This window comes from Lagenorhynchus albirostris, chromosome 7 (genome assembly GCF_949774975.1).
Source record: "Lagenorhynchus albirostris chromosome 7, mLagAlb1.1, whole genome shotgun sequence".
Lineage (NCBI taxonomy): Eukaryota > Metazoa > Chordata > Mammalia > Artiodactyla > Delphinidae > Lagenorhynchus > Lagenorhynchus albirostris.
Window position 1 is genome coordinate 112221266 of NC_083101.1, and position 5476 is coordinate 112226741.

General features: G+C 54.6%; 1 pseudogene; it reads right to left on the bottom strand.

Annotated features, from left to right (window-relative positions):
- Positions 1-640: 640 nt before the first annotated feature.
- On the bottom strand, positions 641-2193 carry LOC132523066 (bcl-2-like protein 13; annotated as a pseudogene).
- Between the last annotated feature and the right edge of the window lie 3283 nt (positions 2194-5476).

Sequence of the window (5476 nt, forward strand, 5' to 3'; positions counted from 1 at the left end):
ACGCTGCCGGCCGGCGAGTCCCCGTCGGCTCAAGGGCGCCCACAGACAAAAGGGCTGGAAGCAACCTCGATAGGCCAGCTAAGCCACCCTCCAGCTTCCAAACGCGGAGACAAACTTGCCCCGCGGTCACGGGCAGGGGCCCGGGGTCTCTTCCGTCTTGTACATTTAAAGACTAAAGGCAGCATCTTTACAAGGGGAACTGCGGGAAGCATTGGGAGAGCCCTCTCCACAGGGCCTCGGGGCACCCTGGGGCGAGGCGGCTGAGACCCGGCAGAGCACCTGGGCTGCGGGACTGAGGGCGGGAAGAACAGAGGAGCTGAGAGACCCCAGGCAGGAGCGCGCCAGCAGCCGAGGGGCCCACAGCCACGCCCTCCTGCCTGGGGTCTGCCCCCCAGGCCCCCCCACGGGGACCCTCTCGCTCTGAGACTGTGGCTCTCACGGGACGACGTTGTCCCCGGGGGACGTTTGGCAACACGGGGAGACACGTGGGGTGGGGCTGTCACCACTGGGGAAGGCGCTACGGGGCTGGTGGGCAGAGGCTGCGCACCCTACAGGGCACAGGCGCCCAGGCCCAGGGCCTCTAATCAGACCACCACGCGCAGCCTCCAGCTCAAGCCCTAACACGTGGGTCGGTCCCCTGATCTGCGGACCCAAGTCCTCCTGACTCCGGAGTGTCCAAGGGATGTCCAGCCAGCTCCTGGTCGCTCCAGTCCGGTCGACACGACTAAAACCTTACGCCTTTTTGTTTTCTCTCTCCGAAAAATCTACTTCCTTCTCAGAGCCAGTGCCACCCCAACTGCCACCTCCAGGATGGCAACGGCAGCTGCCCCTCCGCCGAGCGGGAGGGACTTGCCCTGGGGCGGCGGGCCAGCTTTGTCGTGGCCACCGGACAGGGCCCCGCCCGCGGGCCGCCTGCTCTCCGCCCGCCCGGCGGGGCTGCTGGGGGCTCCACCGGGGGCTCTGCTCCCGTTCGGCAGCTTCGGACGCGGCCGTTTCTGCCTCTTTTTCAGCAAGTTCCGTGGACAGAGATGTCATGGGGCCGGCTGTCTGGCCGGCCGACCCCTCGGGGCCAGTCTCCCCGGCCGCCGCCTCCGCGCCCTCAGGAACCCCTGCTTCTCCACGTGCGCGAGGTCCGAGGTGGAGGATTTGCTCACTCTTTTCTCCGGCCCCGTTGCTGTCCAAGCTCTCGACTTCTTCGGGGTCCACTGCGACCTGCTGCCAGGACTCGGGACCCGGGGATGCCCACCGGTGGGCTCTCGGTGCGCCAGCTCTGGCTGCTGGACAGCGACACGGGGAAGCCCTCGGCCCGCCAGGGCGCCCTCGTGGGCGTCGGAGCCTCAGCGGGGCTGGCGAGCGTGGAGCCGCCCCTGGGCTGGACGTGGATGTCGTTGCTGTCCTCCGTGGCGCCGCGGGGCACTGCTCGTCTTCCTCCGCGGACTCCAGGTTAAAGGAGATTAAAGGCAGTGCCCTAGCCACCCTGCTGCCTGATGCACTCGGCGGCGTGGTCCTCCGGGAGAGTCGCACCAAACTGCAGCGATGCGCTGCAAGGCTCCTGAGCTCACCTTGTCAACCCCAAGAGCATTGGTCGTAGCAAAATCGGAGGCACCAACGTCTTATTCCGGCCGCTGGCGTGAACTGCCGTCTCCAGTGTACATTCCCGACGTGCCTGGTACGCCCCTGGCCTGTGTGCTCCCTGCAGCTCTGCTTGCCTGCAGCGGTCCCTTCACTTTCTTTCCTCAACTGTCTGCCGCTGCTGTGCGCCGCGGAGTCCTCACGGGGGTCTGTCTACCAGGCTGAAGAGCTTTAGCATCCGGCGGAGGGGCGTCTGCAAGGCCCCGCGCAGAGGCGCCCTCGGCTCCTGCGACGCCTTCTCCCCAGGTGGGCCAAGCGGTCCTCTGCGGAACTGTCGGGGTTTGTGGGGCTGAACACGGGCAAAGAGTGCCGGGTGAAGCCTGTGCTGGCGAAGGCTTCAGAAATTTCTTCGTCCAGGGATTTTAGCTCTTCAATTTCAGTTTTACCTTTTAATAAAATTTCTTGATCCAGAGATTGTGAAGCCATATCTTGTCGAACCCGTTGGGGTGAGGAAAGAAGTTGCTCCCGCAGCTCCTCCTGAGAGAGGACTCCCTAGTAGCTGAGGACGACACACCTTGTTTCATAGTGAGCCCCCAGAGGCACAGTGGGAGAGGACGCCATGGGGTCGGCTGGCAGAGCTCCGGAACGGTCTGCTTGCAGATGTGTAAAACCTGGCCCAGGCCCCTGCCCCCGAAGAGGTGAAAGGCGCAGCGGCGGCAGATGACTCTCTTTTTAATTTGTTTTTAAGGCGCCGCCCTACTGTTTTCCACAGCAGCTGCACCGCTTCGGATTCCTACCAGCAGTGTGCAGTGGTGCCTGTGTCGCCACATCCCCCCCAGCACTTGCTGTTTTCTGGGGGTTTGTTTTGTTTTTGTTTTTTGACAGCACCTTCCTAGTGGGTATGAGGTGGTATCCCACTGTGGTTTTGATTTGCATTTTCCTAATGAATAGTGATGTTGAGCATCTTTCCATGTGCTTGTTGGGAGTAGCACAGATTCTATTTAAGCTCGTTTGTTTGATTATAACCTTTTAACTATTTGGACATTCAGCACATGGGCCTCCAACTGAAATCTTGCCTTGAACCCTGCAAACGTTAGGGGCAGACCTGAGTCCAACCCATCCCAAAGCCTTTTACCACCTAGTTAGGTATGGATTGACCCTTTAAAATATTGAGGACAGCAGCATTAGACAGAGACCGCTGATTCTATTAAAGAATTTTGTTTTAGCTGAAGAAGAGAAAACTAAGAAGGGTCTGCCTTATCCAGCACCTTGTGTAAGGCGTGCAGGTCCCACACCTCCAAGTGCAGTGCCTAAACCAGCAGGTCAGCATCACCTAGGGAGTGGTAGACACACAGATGCTCTAGCCCCACTCCAGGTAGACTAACCGTGAGCTGTCTGAGCTTTGACGTTTGAGCCACACTGCTCTGTGTGTTCATGAGGGTACCAGGAAGACTAAAAACAAACAACTTGAGCAACACCATCAGTGACCTTACTGAGCACCCACTGTGCACTAAGAACTGAACGATGCTTTTCATGTATTATCATAACGTAGGTAAACACTTTACAGAAAACCGAGGCTTAGAAATGTTACTTGCCCCACGTCACGGCTAGTAAGCAGTGGAGCCAGGATTTAAACCCAGGCAGTCTGAAAATAGAATCTGATGAACTTCACATACCATTTTGTCTCGTAAAGGAACCAGAGGATTAAAGGGAACAGATAAATAATGACGGAATAAATAAATGAACCGTCATAAATGGAAATCTTAAGTTCAGGAGTTAATCACTGCGGGCTGGCGTGGCTTTTTCCCCAGTTCTGAAGCTTCCTCCTAAGTGGAGAACAGAGGGGACCCCTGGTCTGTGGTGGAGCCCAGGCACTTCCGAGGCCCTGGGCCTCCAGCGCCCAGCCCGCTCCAGAGAGCTCGGGCTCAGCAGCGCCCCCTGCAGGAAGATTCGGAGGCAGGTCAGGCTGCGTGGCCGGTCTGTCCCTGTGGGTTTGGGGTTCCGAAGCCCACTCTTCACAGACAGACCAGCTGATGTTTGGAGCTCCCGCCTGCCTTACTCTTCCTCACATTCCTCTGTCGTTTCAGAACTTGGTCTGAGAAGGGAGGGTGCATTTTTTCAGGCTCCCTCACACTTCAGCATGCACCATTTAAATCATTTGTTTATTTTTAATAATATTTTTTATTTGTTGGTACCTGTTTCTGCTCATTTTCAAAAAGGACTTCCCCAACAGAAAAAAGAATTTAAGTTTTGCAGCAAATATAGGTACATATAATATTTATGTTAATATTTATTTTTAATATATGTTTAAATAATATTGATCCTGTAATATTTTATTTTAAATAATAGTTCAAATAAGTCAATGTTTAATGTAACATAAATACTTATGTAATATAATCTAAAGAGTTTCACGAAATTTCAAATTATTAAAGCTCGCTAAACCAGTGACTCAACTGTGTTTCTCCACAAGGCTCTCCCAAGGACGATGCTCAAGAAAGGATACCAGCGTCCGGTCACAGGGCCAGGTCCCCCGGCTCCCTTCAGCTTAAGGTAAGTTGCCACACATGGTGGTAACTCATATCTACTCCCATCCACACGAGGAATTTGGGTGCTTTTGAAGATGATGTAGCAGGTACTGCCTGTCATTTTTGTGTGTAAATTACCTATGGAACATGGGCTTGAAGGGCTGATACAAACTTAAAACCAGTTTATTTGGGCTGTACCTGCTTAGCAATCCAGTGATAGGGGAGGCTTGTTCCATGGTCATGACTGCAGTTCTCAGGGTGTCTCAAGTGTATGGAACAGAGGTTCCAGCCCCAGCGTTTGACGGTAGGAAGCAAGCAAGCAGTGATGAAGACAGCATTCCAGGCTTTATTTGTTTGCTTACTGACCATTGAGATGAAAGGGCATGATGGAGCTAGTATTTCTTCCAACTGAAGTGAGCACAAGCCAGTTGCCTTTCAATACCTGAAGCGCTGGGAGGGTGTCAGTTTGGTTGGAACAGTGGTCATCAAACCCTGAGGGTCCCAGAGCCGAGAGCAGAGGTCACACTGCCAAGAAGGTAGCGTTGAAAGGAAGGCATTGAAAGGATCGATGAGAACACCCTGCATGGCTTTATTTTTCTCCCTGGTGTTACAGAGGCGAGAAAGTTGGGTCTGAGAGAATGGAACGTCCTGGTGCCCATGGAGGCTGCGATGTGCTGTGTAGCATCAGAGACACAATCTCACTGCAGTCTTGAGATGTCAGGGGAGAAACTTCATTTGATCCTGCTAAGCTTACAGAGTACAGATGGAGAGAAAGACTAAAAGTAAGCAATGAACAGGAAGGGGGAAAGCCTCCGAAGGATCCTTCCTTATAGATAATCAAGTTGGGGGAGCGGGGGATACCTCCCACTGTAGCTGAATTCCCTGGACACACTTAGTCCCAGACCACTCAGAATGCTCTGGGCCACAGTCCCTTTCAGACAAGCCACCAGCAATGGCTGAGAAAGACAGACTAATCCCTGTGTTAGCTGGGGTGGAGGTAATGAGCAAGGTCAGTCGGCCTGAGGGAGGATGCATCAAAGATAAATGGTTTTCGGAATAGCCGTGCCCTGTTCCCTTTGTCCAGCTCCAGGCTGACAGCGTCCAGTCAACCTCCAGTCATTGTTCATCTGTGAGCGCTGCTTCTGGCAGAGACCTGTTCCCCGGCAACAGCGCTTCCTGCTTACCGAGCACCCTGGCACTTCTCGCCACCTTGTTTCAGCTTCATCACACGCTGCAAGGTAGGTTTTCTGTCCATGCAAGAAATGAAGGCGGTGAGCCCCTGAGAGCTTTGGAAAGTGACGGCAGACACAGGAGAAGACCCCAGGTCGAAGCCCAAGGCTGTTGATGCCAAAGCTCGTGCACCTTCACTTCCTGCTTTG